Raw genomic sequence first — 19,305 nt, 5'->3', positions numbered from 1 at the left:
ACGTGGAACAACTAGCTAGGACCAACACAAAAGATTAGCATGATTACATCTGGATCCTGGGAGTCTGGACATTTTTTTAAAACTGTTTTGCATTTTTCCAAGAGGACCACAAATTTCTTTCCTAATGAAGAACATTCAGGCTGTTTTGTAAATTCCCTTCCCGTGTGACATCCCAGCAAGCACAGGAGGCCTCACGCGGACTTAGGGGGGCCCTGCTTCCCACCTGGCCTCTCTGGCTGAGATCCTGGCATCCCGGCTCTGTGGTCTGCTGAGAGCTGCTCTGCTCGCCGCACAAGACAGGGCTGAGTTGTGCAGACTTTCCTTTGCTCTGTGGCTGTGCCCTAGCTCCAGCCAAGCCGGCACCCAGGGGAGGGATGGAATGCCGGCAAGGCCAGGAACTCCTGCTGCCCCACCGCTCCTTAAAGACGATGAGTTTCCTGTGGCTGCAGTAACAAAGTACCACAAACTGGGTAGCTTAAAACAACAGAAATTTGTTCTCTCAGTTCTGGAGGCCAGAAGTGCAAACTCATGGTGTTGGCAGAGCTCTGCGGCCTCCACCGTGCAGGGGAGAATCCGTCCCTCACCTCTTCCAGGTTCTGGTTTTAGGCGTCGCTTGGCTTGTGGCTGCATCACTCCAAGCTCTGCCTCTGTCTTCACATGGCTTCTTCTCTCTTATTTTTGTCCCATCTTCTGTAGCTTATAATGGTACTTGCCATTGAATTACAAGGTACTTGCCGTTGAATTACAAGCGCCCACCTGAATAATCCAGAATGAGCTCATCTCAAGGTACCTAACTTATTTACACCTGCAAAGCCCCTTTTTCCAAATAAGGTCCCATTTGCAGGTTCCAGGGCATAGGAGGTGAGCATATCTTTTTGGGAGCCACCATTTAACCACTACAGAAACCATCCCTCTTGCTAGGCCAGGGCTGAACAGGAGACAACGGGGGCAGAAGTTGTGTTTACGCCGTGTGACGTCAGTGGTCCCAAGTTTCAGCGTCAGGTGTTGAGCCACCCACACCAGCTGGAGAAAACCCCACTGGCCAGATGGAAAAGAGTAGAATTGTAAGCTCTTCTCCCTCCATCTCCTCCCAAGCAAGCGCCATCTCTCGCACAGCCGACGATGATTGACTGTAAGATGAAGCAGTGCCCCTTTAATTTCCTGAGGCCCAAAATCTTGGAACTTCTCTTTAATTGTATGGTAACCATTAGGGGCTTTGTCGAGGCAGGATGACAGGAGTAATCACCCGAAAACAGATTTCTAGGTAATTTATACTTAGTCAATCCAAGCCTAATTCCTGGGTGACCTATACTGTGCCTAAGGAGCCTGAAATAATCATGTATTTACCCTTTACCCTGAAATTAGATGGTACTTACTATGCAATTACCCAGCCAGTATGTGGCAATTACCGTGTAATTAAATGGTCAGTGGTTACCATATTATTAAATAGCATTGACATGATATTTGTTCCACAGAACCTTGTACTGTGGCCACAGAATTAAACTCCCTACCAAGAAATTACAGACGTTCCTGGAAAGATCTGCTCTTTGCTGGATGTTTTTCTAGTTGGCAAAACTCCCAGTGCCGTGTGCCTCAGAGGGAGACAGGACACAGCCAACACTGGGCCCAGATATAATGTGGCCTCCTGTACATGGGCCTCTTGCCAGACCAGGGAAGCCCCTCTGCAGCCCAGCTCCAGTGCTAGGATAACTGGGCAAACTCCTCCATCCTTCTCCAAGAGCATGGTGCAGAGGAGTGGCAGACATCATGTTCTTTTTGTCCTAGATGCAGTGCCTACCCAGGGGCAGAGGATACAGGGAGAGCTTGGAGCCCTGAGGACAAGCAGAGTCCTGATTTAGCCTGTGAGGAACAGTCCCTAAATCTTCAATACAAGCATAGCTGCCACTTAAATTCCATAAGGACAGGCAGGACCTTTATCTGCCTTGTTTATTGCCTTATCACCAACACCATCTTCAGCACACCATAGATGTGCAATAAATATTAGTTGAACGAATTGAACTGATTGATTAGTTAATTGCTATGCATCTATTACATGCCAGCAACTACGTGTTGAAACTTTTTAAGGACGCTGAGGTCACATGGAGTCTCAGAGAGGCTGAGTCAATTGCCCGAGGTCATAATGCAACTAGCAGGTGACAAGTGCAAGACTGAATGCAGGTCAATCCAACTCCAAAAGCTGTGCCCTTCCTATGACACCACAACCTCTCAGCCACATACAGCATCGAGCCACCCCGGAAAGCTAAAAAGGACTTTGAAGGGCAGCGTGCCCTGGTGTGGAGGCCCATGCAGTGTAAGGACCAGCCAGAGAGCCTAAGCCAGGGCCAGGTGAACCAATGGGCTGCTTTCCCACGTGAGTGGATGTGGCCATGGCAACAACGGATGCTTTAAAGGAAGAGAGCTTCACACTGTCCTTTTCCTCCTCTTCTGCTGCAGGAGTTGATGCCGTGGCTGGATATTTAGAGGACATTATCATGGATAATGACTTTCAATTATTACAGAGAAATTTCATGGACGAGTAGTACAGGAAGTTTGAAGACACAGAAGAGAATAAACTCACCTACACAACTATTTTAAGGGTGTATTTCTTTGGTAGAAAAGTGTCTTGAATAGCCACTGGGGAGGATTCCTGGATGCAACATGACAGTTTTCACAGCCACCTACGGCACCATAAACATGAAGTGGTCAGGGGTATACTCAACACGCTGCTCACATTTACAGATTTTACGGCATTTGAAGAAATGTTTCTGGACTACAGAGTAGGAAAAGAAGGCTAGGACTGGACTTGAGTAGTAGTTTGGTGGTGACTTTGTTGTGCAAAGCATCTTCTAGGCCAGCGTCACAGAACAATCTGCAGCACCAGGTCCCACCTCCAGGCAACGAATGGACTACATGCTGGATGTCACCAGCCAGATAGGCTCTAAGAGGCTTCGGCTAATGAGGACAGAAGAATGCATGTTGGAAAGACCGACTGACTCTGTTCTGCAAGTTTTCATTCATTACGTACTGATGGAATGAAAACAAAACGACCTGACCCTACTGGACTTGTTTCTCCTGAAATACCTTCTTGTATTCAGTAACCCTAGTACACCTCCCTTCCCTGGTAGACCCCTCTCTCAGGTGCTCCTGAGTCAGACTCCTCTGGAGCAAGTCCATGTCAAGCATTCCACCTGGGGGACCTCTTCCCCAGCATGCATGTTGGTGTGTCAACAGTGTGTTATACCCACCATCACTAACCGTCTTTGTCCCAGCAGGTTTGGCATGAATCTTTTTGTGTATTCACAGCTCTTTTTTACATGAATCAGAGTTTCCGTCCTTCAGCCTCCATGGGGTTTTTCACTATTCGTGGGAGTATTTATCTCGGGTGTTACTCAAGCCAGCTGCCCATCTTGAGATTTTGGAATCTCCTATAATCACAGCTTGTTTTGGCTTTAGGGATTAATGGAGAGAGCTATCCTTGACCTAAAAGTTACACGTGAGAATCAACCCATAGTCTTACATTGACAGTCCTGTATCACTCGGGGGTGAGGAACCTACAGCCTCAAGGTTACATGGGTCCCTCCAGATCCCCAAGCCCGGCCCCTCGACCAAATCCAAACTTCATAGAACAAATCCCAGGATTTGTTCTATAAAATTTGTATTCAGCCAAAGGCCACACTCAAGGACCCAGACTTGGTGCTGTGTCTTCTGCTGATCCTGATGTAGCCCCACTGTTTCTAGAAGTCTCTTAAGCATTACTTTTTTAAAAATACTTTTTAGATGAGTACTCAAGCTAACCTAGTGGATATCATCTTGGAACTTCCATGATTATCCACTTAAATATCAAAGTATTATATGCTGTGTGCTTTTCAAATGTTAGTGCTATGAAAGCAAAAACGCCTTCTACATTGGCATTTTGATTTTACTGGGCACCAATGAGTGTATGCTGTGTGCTAGAAATAGACTAAAAAGTACTCTGTTCTTATGGAATGTTAAGTGTGTTTGTGCACATTTGCTTAAAATCCTTTCTAGATAAATCAGTTTGGTAGGTTTTCTGTTGGAGTAGGTAGTAACTCTGTAATTTCCTTTCCTGTTGAAATTCCTCCTACCAAGACGGTGCTCCACTGGGCTAGCTCAGCCTGAGTAGGAGGCAGTAAACAGATTCATCTGTCTGCTTTGGTTTAGTACCACGTGTGGTAGAATGTTACTTACCAGAAAATGTGTATGTCACATCGCTAAGGGAAAAAAAGAAAAAGAAAAAAACATAGTAGTGCAATTCTCAATGAATACTTTTGATTTTTTTGTAAGTAAAAATAAGAATCTGCACTGACTTTTCACTTGGCTATTCCATTTTCAAAGGATGAGCTACAAGTGAGGTGTTTTTCTGTACTGATGTGTCACTTATTAAATACTTTTTTACCATGAGTAAAATTTGGAGTGTTTGGCAAGAACCATCAAGAAAGAAAGAAAGAAAGGAAAGAAGAAAGAAAGAAAAGAAGGAAGGCTTTGGAGAGCTAATGGCTTCCCCAGGATGAATCACTTTTGGGTCTAAGATTTATTTATGTGAAGAAACATACAGTTTAGGTAAATTTTTATTCACATTTACTAGATGAAGAAAGTGAGGCTCGGAGAGATTAAGAAACTAGTCCAAAGTCACACCACTGGGAAATTGCTTAGAGTTGAACTTGAACTCAGAAGCCATTTGTCTACCTGGTGTGGCTGGGGAGAGACAGACTGCCTGCCTCAGGCTCTCACGCATTTCACCACTAAAATGGTATGTCTTGGGGTCAGCATTGTTTCCAGATGTTGCTGTTAAAATGTAGTATCTCACTAGCACTCTGTAATACCCTACATCAAATCACCTAGCCTCCAAACACAGATTCAGAGGAAAAAAAAAAATGAGACCGGACAGGAATGGGTCGAGTTTGAGGTGGTATCGTGGAAAATAGGTCTCATCTTGAAAGCCAACTGTGATCCACAGATAGTAGCTGCGTGGAGCACTACACTGTGAAGCCTTTTGAGGCCGCATCCAGGCTGGGCAGTATAAAGCATCACAGTTGACTAGTGATGTCTGCCACGACGCTGCTGAGGGAGTAGCAGCACGTGAGCCAGGTGTTTACCACCTCTGACATCCTTTGTGGGATTCCACAAAATAAGGCTTGGAACTTGTTAGGGCTGGAAAGAAGCCAGTGAATGAGGCTGGAAAACCAACTAATAAAGTAAGCAACCAAAGACATTCTTTTCCTCAAATGCAAATGCTCAAAGGAAAAAATGGAAAATAAGATCTCAGTAAAATGAAAACCACAAGTCAGGAAACGTTCCTTCTAGTCTCACTCTGTGGTTAATTAACTTTAAGGTGTTAATTGACCCATCACTTCCCCTCTCTGGGTCTCAGTTTCCTCAACTGTAAAATGAAGGTACTCAAGTAGCAAATGCCCAAACTACTTCCATATCCATGGTTTCTATAAATCAGTAGTGCTTGGTCCTGAACTGACTAAAGAGAAGGGGAAATGACAGGCGGGAGAGAAGTGCGTAAAAGCTGATCACACAATTTGCTAATTCTCTATTGGAAGGGTATGAGATACAGAGGTGGAAATCAAATACTCCCATTTTGGCCATTTTGGCCACGTTGAGTCTTAGACATCAATTCAACATCCAAGTAGCAATGTCAAGTAGACAATTGAATATTTAAGTCTAGAGTTCAAGGGAGATGCCTGGGGAGAAAAAATAGACTTGAGAGTGGTCAATAAACAGATGGGCCTGGATAAGATCTCCTGGGGAGAGAATGGAACTAGAGGAGAACAGAGGGCCAAGGGGTGTCCCAACGTTTGGAATTTGGGTAGAAAAGGAGGTCCAGCAGAGACTGAGGAGGTGGGGACAGCAAGTATAGACAAAGGGTTTGGGTTTGTGGTCACGTGACCCTGAACTCATTGTTGGCTTATGATGTTTTGTGAGAAGGTATGTGAAGGGTCTATCATAGTGCTTGATAAAGTAGGTGCTCAAAAACATAAATTGCTGTCCCTTTTGTCCACCTGCACTTAATCTTCCACAGAGGTGCCTTTCTGACAACTTGTCAGGGCAGATTCTTACACTAACATTTTTTTTTATCTTGACCTTGATCTTGGAGCAGCCTGATAGAACTGTAAGTCTTGCCTGCTCATCCTTTCACCTCCCATGGTCCTGGGAGATAAATGTTCCACCCAGCAGGCCACCACTGAGGTTAGAATAACATCTCATTCAAGGAGAGGAAACTGATCATGTGCAAACGACTTCTAAAGAAGTGCTTCCAGGGAGGGTATGTGAGAGGCCCATAAATAATGCAATGAGGACTGTCATCCTCAGCCATGAATTCTACTGACCCTCCAGCAGGAACTGCATAGTCAATATTCCAGTGCTACCAAACAGGTGTGGTTACTGGTCACTCATTTATCTTGCCTTCCTGCTTCATAGACACTAGACTATCCACAATGACCAGTGAGGCTCACACTCGCCAGTCCAATTCATCCATTAATGTATTCAGCACATGTTTCTGAGCACCTATTTGCAGAGCACTATGCTCCATGCTGCAGGATATGCAATGAAGTATATGACATTTTTGCAAAATTAATAAATAAATATTCATTGAGCATCTACTATGTGCCAGTGCTCCAGGCTCTGGGGTTCAGCAGTAAACAAGACAAGCCAAATTCTTGGCCCTTATAGGGCTTGCATTCTGGTGGCCCTGGGCTCAGCAGTCTTATAAATCAGGTCTGGGAAAGGAAAACAACTAATGTGAAGAATAAAATCCTCACAGACCATAGCAAATAGTTAAATGTCTGCTATTAGGTTCAAGAGGCATGGGCATGAGGAAGCATCCAAGGGGCAAACCCAGGTCTGGAAGATTTCCTTAAAAAGTTAGCACTGGAACAGCACCATAGAGAACAGAAGATTTTGGCCAAGGAGGACAAGCAGAAAAGATTTTCGAGAAGGGAAGATTCAAAAGAGCAACAATATCAAGGTAGAGATGACCAAGGATGTCACAGACACAAGGAGGAGAAAGACCAGAGGGATAGACTGAGGGACGATTATGGAGGACCTTCGAGCCAGCCTGGGGAGTTTGAGATTTGTTTGTGGGGACACATGAAGGGACCCTAAGCAAGGAAGGGACACGATGGAAGCAGTAGGTGAGGAAGAGCTCGAGTTAGAGAGCTCTGTGCAGAGAGACAAGGGAATATGAAAGCAAAGGGCTCCCATGTCCTGAGTTCCAACTCTGCCCCAGTGCCTTACATATAGGACCTTGTTCTTTTTCTTCTTCTCAAATTTTTTACGTAATTTTTTTATTGGAGATAATCACAAACTTAGAGAAAATTTGCAAGTATAGTTTTTTCCTGATCTATTTGAGAATAAGTTGCTGATTGGAATCCCCATCACCTCCAAATTCTCTTGTGTTGAGTTTCCTATTAATATACAAAAGGACATTCTCCCACATAGTCATAATGCAATTATCAAAATCAGGAACTTGACATTAGTGATGACCACTACTTGGTCCTCAGACCAAATTCAAGTTTTATCAGTTGTCCCAGTGAGATCCTTTAGCTCAAAATAGTCCAGTTCAGAATTACGCATTAAGTTTAGCTACCATGTCTCTTTAGACTCCTTCGCTATTCTGGAACAGTTCCTCAGTCTTTACAGAGCCCCCTTTGAATCACTCAACAGTCCTGCTATGTAGATGCTGTTATTATTGCACGATGCAGAAGAAGAAACAAAAACTCCAAGAAATTAAGGAATCAGCAAAGTCATCCTGGTGTCAGAGCTCCAAAGCCTGTGTGGTCCCAAAGCCCATCATCTGATATGAAGAGGTGAGCAGTTAGGGACTCATCCCAGTGACAGCAGTGTGAGATGGGAAAGGAACCAGTCCAAGGTTGTGACCATAGAAATGGACAGAAGAGAGTGGATGTGAGGGACCACAACCAGAAAACAGTCAACCACTGATTGGTTTTTTTGATTGGCTCACTGACAGCAAAAGTTAAAAGATGATTGAGGTTATGAGCTTGGGTGACCATCAAGGATGGGATGAGTGGGAATAATAGGAAGTAAGCTCTTATCCAGGCTGTGGCAATTTCCCCTGAATGTGAGGTTTCAATGGGCTGTTGGAACAGAACTCTTCTCCAGGGAGAGGAGCACTGTGGGAAGACCTTCGTCTTGGAGGCAAGTGGAACCCCATGTTGAAAGCTCAGGTCATCCCACAATACTATAAGGCCATTTTACTTTATTGCTGCAGGAGAACCTTTTTTAAAAGTCCTCTGCAGATAATTTATTTTAAAAATGAAATCACCATTTGGAGGAGTAATCCATTAAATATGTTTAAACTTATTTTTGAATTAGTTTATGTTATTAGTTGCCTAAGTGATAGGAAGAGTTCAAAAAATCATGAGAGGCAAGACATGGTGGCTCGTGCCTATGATCCCAGCACTTTGGGAGGCCAAGGTGGGAGGATAGCTTGAGCTTAGGAGTTCAAGACCCAGCCTAAGCAATATAGTGAGATCTCATCTCTCTCTACAAAAAATACAGAAATTCACCAGGGGCAATGATGCAAGCCTGTAGTCCCAGCTACTTGGGAGTCTGAGGCAGAAGGATCCCTTGAGCCCAGGATTTGAAGTTGCAATAAGCTATCATGATGCCACAGCACTCTAGCCAGGGCACCAGAGCAAGACACCAATTCAAAAATAAAATAAAATGAAAGCCCCAGTATCTGTCAAGGTTATGGAAAGTGGACCCTGAAACCCAGAGGAAGGAGTTTTACAAGGAAGAAAGAGGCACCAGGTAAAGACACCCATCTTCCCAGGGCAGCCACGGCAGAGTAGCAAGCAACACGGATGGAGCCTCTACTGTGTGCCTGGCATCGTGTTCCAGGCTGTACTTTATCTGTCATCTGTCAACCCTCACGAGGTCAGCGGTACTGTTCACATTTTAAAGATGAAGAAAATAGGGCACAAAGAGGTTAAACAGATGGTCCAAGTTCATCTTTGGCACGTGGTTGTGATGGAGCTAGGATTCTAACCCAGGTCTCCTCAATCCCAAAGCCCAGCTGTCTACCAGGCTACTTGCCTCCAGGACCCCTGGAGACTCAGCACTGTTGGGTAGATTAGGATTATGGCTGAACTGGACCACAAGAGGCCAGAAGGGTTCAACTCTGGCTTGTGCTTCCACTTAGAAATGTGCCTGGCTGGTGTGAGGGGGACATGGGCAGAGCAGGGGCGTGAGCCGCAGGCAGCCTGCTGATCTCGGGCTATCTCTCTTCTTACCCACCAGGAGCTTGCGGATTGGCCTGGAGCAAGTAGCAGAAACTTCCCACTTCCTGGTTCTCTCCGTACATGTGTTGAATGGGCAAGATGGCTCCACACATCAACAGGTGCTGGAAGAAATGAAGACACGCACCTGGAGGTAGCAGAACCCGAGCAAACCCTGTCAGCCATATGGGTTTCCTTCTTCATGAGAGATTCTGAGCCTAAATCCAAGGATGTATTGAAGCCAAGAGCCACCTGCATGCTAATCAAATGGCAGGCCTCTCGCACAGGGATCTGAGTTATCTCAATGCGAAGTTGTCTTTGGACAAGGCCCTCCCACTGGTCCTGTTTGCCGTACACCCTTCTTATGAGGTCAGCTTCCCTCCAAGGGCTGTGACAATGTGCACCATCAGGCATGATGGAGCAAAATAGAAAAGCCAAGGTCACCTTGGGCTCCATTCTTCATCTCTCAAATGCAAAGGCAGTAAAGACACTAATGCATAGTTTTATTTTAAGAATTAAATGAGATTTGACCAACTAAGCGTTTAGTATAGAGCCTGGCACTAAGTAAGTGCTCAATAAATGTTCGCTACTGTCAAGTAAAAACCAGCTCTGGACTTAGGCAACAAGAGACTTTATTTGAAAGGATTATTGCAAGAGAGGAGAAAGAGTATTGTAAGAGGGGAACAAGGACTGCTGAAATAGGGGGACACTCCAATGGTGAGATCTGCAAATGCCTCAAGGGTTAGGAAGGAAGGGGCTTTTTTTTTTAATAATGAGGCGTCAACAAGATTAAGAAGAACCCAGCGTGCAGAAGTGGGGCGAGCAGGATGAACAAGTGGAGTTATTCTGATCTCACAGTAGATCAGAGACAAAAAGGGATGGGGAGAGAGGTTCCCCAGGATAACAGGGCTAGGGTGGACTTCCACCTTGTCACTACGATGAGAGCTTGTTTAATCTCTGTGAGCTTGTTTCCTCTTCTGTAAAACAGGTGTAGTAATAGCTACTTCCCAGGACTGTTGCGCAGATTAAAGGAGACAAGAGATGCCAATGCCAGCCAACCACCGTTCCTGGCATATGGTGAAATTAAATATTGTTCCTTTTTGTAACGTTGCATGTCTACAATGTGTCAAGTGCTGTGCTGGCACTGTAAGGAATGGAAAAATATCAGAAAGATGTTGAGATGCTGAAGTAGAAAAGGCCTGAAGTAATTGAGCATCTAGGATAAGGCCCCAATAAGTGATAATAGAGACGAGATCCAACGTTAGACTCTTGCCTCCCAGTTGGTCTTGGACCAGCACCTCAGCCGCAGAGTTTACCATCCTTCCCAAACCCACCAGCCGGTCAGAGATACCATCCCTCGGGTCCCTTCCTCCAGCCTCCCTGGATGCATATGTCTCCGTAATGTCTGCAGACTTCTTGAGAACACAGGTGGCTTCTACTCCTTCCTTGTCGCCTTTTTCTAGGAGTGAGAGGAAGACAAGTTTGATTGTCTTTCTCCATCAGCCCTGGGCTTCGCAATTCTCAGCCACAGGCAGTCTGGAATGAACACAGCATAGTGCTTAGGAGATTCCCCAGCACTTGCATTCGTCTTCAAGATGCAGAACACTGGCACTACACTGACTTCTGTTCTCTTATCTGGAGGTGGAGTGCACGTGGTAGACCACCTTTTCAGCAGATGGCTGCACAGGGCTGTGCTCAAGTGCTCCCTTGTGTGAACCCTGCTGAGGACCAGCAACCTCACACAGCCCCTCTGTAGCCCTCAGTCAACTGGCCATCTCTTTCTGAGACGGGGCAGAGCTTGCCTTGGCGTGCTGGTATAAATATAGTCTCCTCAGAGCAGCCACCCTGAGCCATCCCAGCTGACTCTCCACGACCACCTGCTCTGCACATGCTACTTGGTTTCACTACTCGCAGCTGCTCACCCACCCGGGGCTCAGTATTCAAGGGCTCTGGAAAGCAGCACCAACTTGTATTTTGATGGTTTTCTTCCTGCCATCTTGGTACCACAGACACCATCTCTGGGGAGCCCCTACTTTCCAAGTGCTGAGAAAATGCAGCTGGACCTGACCCAGGTTTTGCTGCACAGATGTTAGTGTGTTGCATTTGGGACACCTCAGCTCCCATTAGGCCTGAGATGCTTAAGCCCAAAGCTTTTTTCTTGGAAGTCATAGGAAAATATGCTTTTTGGATGCTTCCCTGATGCCTTTTACCAAGGAAAGTGGGACTTAAAAACAGAAAAAGGCAACCAATATAAAAAGACCCATATTCTGGCAGGGAGTCTCTATAACTTGATGAAGGTCTCCAGATCTGATCTTGGCTTCTCTCGACACTGACAGGGCTCCTCACCCCAGCGCAGGGCACAAGGCAAACACTGCATGGGCCTGAGTGGCACTCATCTCTTTTGGTGGCCAGTTAGTGCAGAGTGTCTCCATCCCTTGCATTAGCCCAGAACCCGCAAAACAACAGCCTATAAGCCACATTTGACCTGCAGACTCGATTATTGGGTCAACGCATGATGGTCTGCACATTTTAATTGTATCTATTTTTTTAAACCTAAAGATTTCACCTAACAATTTCAAGACTTTTGGGTTTCCTTGATGAAAAAAAATCAGATGTGAGAACTCTTGGACCACATTCTACTTGGCAAAACTAGCTAGAGCCCAGCTGCAGCTGCTGCCTTTGGTCAGGGCTTTCCCCGCCAGTCCCCATCAGCCCGGCTCTCAGCCATTTAATGATGGAAGTCTCTGAGAGCAGACTGCCCCGGGTCCTGCCGGTACATGGTGAGCAGGGGAGAGGCGTCCCCCGCTGTCTCAGAAGGTGCACGCTAACATCCCCGCTGTTTCCCAGCACTGAGGTAGGTGGCTGTTGACATTCATCATCACGCTTGTGCCGTTGTTTTCCCTTTAGTCACGTGAACAGGACAGCATTGCTCACACCAGCCTCACGTCACTCTTGTGCGTTACTAATGGGCCCCTGTGGCTATGTGAATTGTCACACCAACTCCAGCCTCTCCGTTATCTGCCCAACTCAGTAACGTGAAAATGCCAGAAGGGTAGAAGTGTAACATACAATTTTGTATTTTCAGTGTTTATGTCAGCATCTGTCATAAAGTATAGTCTTAGTAAACAGATATAGAGATACAGAAAGACGTACGTGAAGAGTTGGTGAAATCCAAAGAGTTAAAGGGTAACTTGGAGTATGTATAGGGGATCTTGGTTCAATGGGGTCGGCTTGAACTGCAGTTACCTTGACACCTTCCCACGTCTGACTGAATGTAGCTACCAAGCTGTGTCTTGTCTGATGCCCTTCTCAATTTTCAGTCCACCTCGATACGCCACCTGGATCATGGCTACCGCAGGACTTGGGTCTGGAAAATAGCATGTGAGGATCTGACTTGCTGAGCAACAATCAGCAGGAGACATGGAGTAGGAAATGCTGAATCAGACAAATGCCACTACGCATACCAGATAACCCCTAGATGCCAGGACAATAGACCGTTGTGGTGCCTCTTGCACCAATAGTTTGACTGGTCCAGGTCTCTCCAACAGTACAGAAGCCTAGTTAGCCTGGATGGCAAGTTTCAATGGTCATGACCAAAAGACAATGACTCAGAGCAGAGGAGAAAACACTGAGCATTAGTGAGGCCGCTGTAACCTCGGCTCCAGCAACACACAGGAGCTGGGACTTCCGGGGGCTGTGATCGCACATCAGCTCTGCAGACGGAGCAAGGTGGGAGCAGCAGGTGTGGCCTCGCCTCCTTCACCCTGCCCTGCAAGGCAGTGATGCTCTTCAGGCACTGGAGGCTCCCAGTGTTCTAGACAGAAGACCTCATTCAGCTCAAGATGGACCTGCTTAGCTTCCTGGGTAAGTCATTTAACGCTGGGTCAGAGAGCTCCCATATGAAAGAATAGTAAGAAAGATCTGATGTCAATAAAATGGCCACCTGTAAAGCCATCTGGCCACCTGTATGAGTCACTGCCACCCCTCTGCATTCCATCTTACTGCTTAACACCAGAGGGAGGGGCAAGGATAGGGCTGAGGGGAATAGAACCAGCGCTGGCTGAGCACTTGCTGTGTGCTAAACCCTTTGAGTGTGTGGCCTCATTAACCCTCCCTCCAAACCAATGAAGATGTTTCTTTACTCTCTGTTTTAGACAAGAGGAAATTAAAACTTGGAGAAGCCCAGCAGCTCACTCCAGGTCACGCAGCCTGTGACGGGGGAAGATTTGAATCCAGATCGACTAAATTCCAGAGGTGAAGTTCTCCCCACCAGGCTAGCCCCAGACACGACAATGTCTAAACCCTGAACAGCACCAGCAAATATTTTGGTGGGTGACGTTTGCAAACATCAGTCAAAATTAGGCTTAAAGTGTCTCTGTGAATTCACACTTTCTTGTGATCCCTGGCCCTCCCCTAACTTCCGTCACAACAGCTGGAGAAGGGATGAAATCTGCTTAGAGCTTTCCAAGGAAATCCAAAAGCTGCCGCCTTCTCCTGGGCCCTCTTAATGCTCCCTAATCCCAGGAGATAATCAGAGCACCAGAGGAAGAAATACTGAATTCCAAGGGGGCAGTGCCAAGCACCCGGAGCTGAGGAAGGCCGTGGAGGCTCTTGGCTCTGGAGGCAATTAAACAAGGCAGGATCAGCAAGCGCAGGGCATGGGGGAGGCTGCTTCACTGGCCCTGACCTCCCTGCCCTCCGCCCTCACTGCCGGTCCCATGGCTTAGAACACCAGCCGAGCACTGGGGGTTCTGTGCTCCAGACCCGCATACCCAGAGTGGGCACTTCCCTGGCATCTCAGATGGATATTTCCTAAACAGAATTCTTAAACTCCCTCACACAATCCTGTTCCTGTCCCCCAGTCCCCGCCCCCTCAGTAAATAGCACTACTGTCCACCGGGTACTTACGGAAAAGTTCAAATACATGTAAAAATAGACAGAATAGTATAACGAACCTCCACGTGTCCATGACCCAACTTCAACAGTGATCAGCTCATGGCCACTTTTATTTCGTCTGGAACCCCTCTCCTACTTTCCTCCTGGATTAATTTGAAGCAAATCCTACATCTCAAAATTTGGTCTGAGGACTCCTGGGAGTCTCCAAGACCCTTTGAGGGAGACTTCCAGGTCAAATCTATTTTCACCACAATACTAAGACATTATTTGCCTCTTTCACTATATTGATAATCGCACTAACGGTGCAAAAGTAATGGTGGGTAAAGAGCTGGTGCTTAACTCTGACGGGAGTGGCAACATTGTAGTCTCTACTACCACTCACTCACATTAAAATAAATACCAGTTGCACTTAAGATGTCCCTGATAAAGCAGTAATGATTATTTATTTTATTAAATCTCAACTTTTGGGTACACATCTTAATACTGTGTGCAACAAAATGAAGGTATGCATAAAGTGCTTTATGCTGCACACCAAAGTATAACAGTTGCCTCCAGGAAAAGCACTTGACAATAGTTTGCGCAATAAGCTAAACTAGCTGCTTTTTTCATGGAACATCATTTTTGCTTGAAAGTTTGATTAACAGCTAAACTGTCATTACTCAGACTCAAGTATTTGGCATACATTTTCTCAAAAATGAATAAAGGAAGCTAGTCATTTCAAGGAAAACAACTGACAGCATTTGTTGCCAATGATACGATTCAAACTTTGAAGCAAAAATTAGAATTTTGGGGAAATTCTATCTGCCACTATAAGTTTGACAGCTCCCAATACTTAAAAACTTTTCTGATGATATCAGGGATGATATCGATGAGTACAACTTTTTAATATCGTATAATGAAATGTGTCAATATTTGGAAGATCTGAATACATGATAAACTAATATTTACAAATGACCAATGAATAATAATACAAAATCATGCATGGGCAAAAGATTCATTTAAAGCACAAGATAGACCAATGGATTATAATATAACAGAGTAATAAAGTTCATTGATGTGATTATAAGTAGAAACTACCACTTATCAAGTTTTGATGTAATAGGAAAGAATAATAACCACAGTTATATGGAAAAAACTATTAAAATATTGCTGAATTTATCTACTATGTATTTGCATGAGGTCAAATATTTTTCAAATGCTCCAACCAAAACGACACATTGCAACACATTAAATTCAGAAGCAGATATGAGAACCCAGCCATCTCTATCAAGCCAGAATATCAAAGAGACTTGCAAAACTATGAAACAATGACACTATTCTTACCAATTTCTTTGAAAACATAATTTTTAAAAAAAAAAGATCATGGCCTGGGCACGGTGGCTCACATCTGTAATTCTAGCACTTTGAGAGGCCAAGGTGAGAGGATTGCTTGAGCTCATGAGTTTGAGACCAGCCTTAGCAAGAGTGAGACCCTGTCTCTATAAAAAAAAAAAAAATAGAAAAATTAGCCTCGCTACTTGGGAGGCTAAGGCAGGAGGATCACTTGAGCCCAGGAGTTTGAAGTTGCAGAGCTACAATGATGCCACTGCACTCCAGCCTGGGTGACACAGCAAGACCCTGTTATAAATAAATGTTTTAAATACATGTTTTGAAATCCTTAAATTTTCAGTTTTAATTTCCAATATGGTGAATATCAACAGCTATAACTCACATTTTAAAATGTCCTTTGGGTCTTCAATGTCTCAAGACTAAAACATTTGAGAACTGCTGTTTTGTATTATCAATATTTCAGTTTGTATCTCTTAAAGATAAGGAGTCTTGCTTTTAACATAATCACAATCTCACTCTTAAAAGTAACAGCTGGCAGCAAAGCTGTTGAGCAGAATTTAGAATTGAAACAGAATCCACAGCTTACAAAATGTACCCTGACTCACAAACAGATAATCTGTGCTAGACTAATCCATCACAGACTACCTAAAGTGAAAATTCTTTTCACACCAATTCATTCAAACCCACATGTTCCATGCAAGACCAGACAAACTGACATTATGGACAAACTAACGTCTATATACAGATACATGAGTTCTAAAGATCAGGCCACTCATGATTGCAGCAGCTTCAAGATGATACAATTCTGGTCAATTTCTGCCAAGATCATCTATTACTAACTCTAGCCCCCAAAATCTTCTAAGTAGCCATTCCCTAACTCCTCTCTTTTGAGACACTCCACGGTTCCCTGTGGTGTTCATGCTCATAATAATAAACCTAACTTTTTTTTTTTAACTATGGCTGTGTTCTGGTACGATCTATACCTGATAGGAACTGACAATCCTAAACCCAAGCCGTCATCTTCTCCTGCCCAAAGCACTGCCACAGCTTCCTGCCTGTTCTCCCTATTCTGCTCACTATTGTTGCATAACAAATTATCCCAACACTAAGCAGCTTAGAACAATCGCTTCAATCCGCTCATGATTCTGCAGATCAGGAATTTGTAAAGGATACAGCAAGGGCTCCCTGATGTCTGGGCATCAGCTGGGAAGACTCAAAGGCTGAGGGTGTCTCGATGGCTGGAAGCTAGAATCATTGAAAAGTTTGTGCACTCATATGTCTGGCATCTTGGCTGGGAGAATTCAAAGTCTGGGGCTGCCAACTGGAGAAGCTACATGGGACTCTTCCATGCAGCTTGGGTTCCTCACAGCATGGCAGCCTGGGGAAGAAGGGAAGGTCAGATTTCTTTCACGGCATCCTGGGGTTCAGAGCACAAGTTCCAGCTAACATGACAGAACTGCCATTGCCTTTTGTAACCTCACCTTGGGAGTCCCACAGTGTCACCTCCACGCATTCTTCCCCACAAGCAAATCGAAAGGCTGCCTAGGTTCAAGGAAAGGTCAGTTAGACTTCAGCTCTTGATAGAACCCTTGAAGTTCCAAGAACATACGGGATGGAAGATATTCTTTGTGGTCACCTTTGGGAAACATAATTTTTCCCACTCCCTTTTAGTCTGGTTTCTCTACAGACCACCTTGCATTTAGTAGGCAATGTGATATTTCTAAAATGAACCCAGCCATGTCACAGCCTTGCTGGAAGTCCTTAAAGGCTTCTCGGCCCACGTGAGGAAAATCCAGGCAGTTTTACTACGGCCCAGAGGGCCCTGCGTATTCCTTTACCTTCCCGCACATCTGCCACTGCCCCACTCACGCCTCCCTCCAGCTGCAAGGTTTCTCCCTGGCGCTTCGGAGCACAGTTCCTGCTTATCCTTCAAGGTTCAGCTTCAACGGAACATCCTCAGAGAGACCTTCCCTAACGATGCCCTGAAAAGTAGCCCCAGAACCCAGAGTTAAATGAAGTGATGGATTGAGGGCAATATAAACAGCAGAGGTATAGCTGCTGCAGAATTCAGAATGCTGTCAGCAGCTTCCAAAATGTGCTCTGTAAAATGTTAGCTTAGCCAGATGTTCAATCGACCTTACTTAAAAATATTCATAAAAATATGAATCCATAGCAAATATCCTTATAAAAACTTGCGTAAAGCAAAGTCACAGAATTTTCTTTATAGTGTGACCACTCCTAGTCTATAATATGCTAATTGCATTATAGGTCTCCATGAGAAGGATGCAGCAGGCTGTGGTTCTCAACTTATGCGGCCACAGAACCTTTTTTTCATGGAGTGCTTCCTGGCTCCACTTTGCAAAACTCTTCCCCAAACAGTTATCCACCTGCGTCCCTGACCTATGTCCTCCGAGGTGAGTTACAAATAACAGGAAACCTGTGGAAGGGCTGGCTCTCCCAGGAATGGCCTGATTGGCTGGAATTGAGGTCATACTTTTGACTAATGCTCCTGATTGGCTATCAGTAACACCCCACTCGTTGTAAGAGTGTCCAGCAGATATATGAGCCTCTCATCTAGATATATGAATTATATTCTGTAGAGCAGTGAGTCACTGAGGCCAGGGACTGCTGAGGACTGCATTTTTTTATTGGGCCAAAAACCTCAGAGGCTGGCTCTGGGCCTGCTCCCATATAGGAGAAGGATGTCTGCAGCTTCCCAGAAGCAGGCTGGCTGGCCCTGGGGATGGGGGAATGGGTTCACCAAGGGGCTATAACCTGCAGAGCTCAAAGGAGGTGATTTGTCTCTGATGTGCCTTACACTCAGTTCCCAGAATATGTTTCTGAGACTGTCAAGGGGGGAAATAAGGTTGCATTTTTAGTAACTGCCCATCGCGGATAACTCTCGCTGGAAATTCTTTGGGGGTTGATTTTTATGAGAAAAGCAAAACAAAATATTATTATAACTTAACTAAAGTTGGCCCTCTCTCCCATGCACCCACCATGTATTAATAATTGCCAAAAGAACTTAAGTTTGGTAAAAATCCTTCAGTCCTAAGGGTGAAATTGGCACCCCCTCACAGTAGCAGTGACAGCTCACACACTAGCCGTTGCTGTGTGCTGGACACCGTGGTAAGCACGTCACGGGCAGTTGCCTCTCACAGCCATCGTGTGAAACCGGTACTACATACTGTCCCCATTCCATAGATGAGGAAACGGAGACCCCAAGAGCTTACTGACTTGCCCAATGCCTCACAACTAATAAGCAGAAGAGCAATTCTATACCTTGAATCCAGGCACAGCTGACCTCACAATCCAAGCTCTTAACCACTCTGTGGTTTTTCACCAGTATAATAGCTCAGCAAAGCCGTTGGCTAGTCCCACCTGCTTAAGGACACAGGCTCTAAGACAGTGCTTCTTAACCTCTTCTGCACACATGAATCACGAGGGGATCTTATTAAAATGGAAATTCTGATTCAGTCTAGGGTAGAGCCTGAGAGTCCACATTTCTAGTGAGCTCCCAGATGATGCTGGGCGCTGGCTCACCCACCACGCTTTGAGGCTCTAAGACAGTGGTTCTCAAATCTCGCTGCATTATAATCACCTGGGGTGCTTTTAAAAATCCTAATGCCCAGGCTTTATCCAACACTAAATAAATCAGAATCTCAGGAGGTGGGAGACCCTAAGCATCGGTATGTTTTTAAGCTCCCAGGTAGTTTCCATGTGCAGCCCAGGCTGCAAACACTGTTCTAAGGGTCATGAGGTGCCCTGAGAATAATTAGGAGGGAGAAGGCAGGTACCCACTTGCTGATGAGAC

General features: G+C 45.2%; 1 pseudogene; it reads left to right on the top strand.

The window, feature by feature from the left end:
* The first annotated feature begins 2,387 nt into the window (after positions 1-2,387).
* On the top strand, positions 2,388-2,935 carry LOC105809821 (annotated as a pseudogene).
* Positions 2,936-19,305: the final 16,370 nt, after the last annotated feature.

This window comes from Propithecus coquereli, unplaced genomic scaffold (assembly GCF_000956105.1).
Source record: "Propithecus coquereli isolate 6110/MARCELLA unplaced genomic scaffold, Pcoq_1.0 Scaffold20, whole genome shotgun sequence".
In the NCBI taxonomy this organism is placed as follows: Eukaryota; Metazoa; Chordata; class Mammalia; order Primates; family Indriidae; genus Propithecus; species Propithecus coquereli.
The sequence above is the reverse complement of the archived record's forward strand: the minus strand, read 5'-3'. Positions and strand labels throughout refer to the sequence as shown.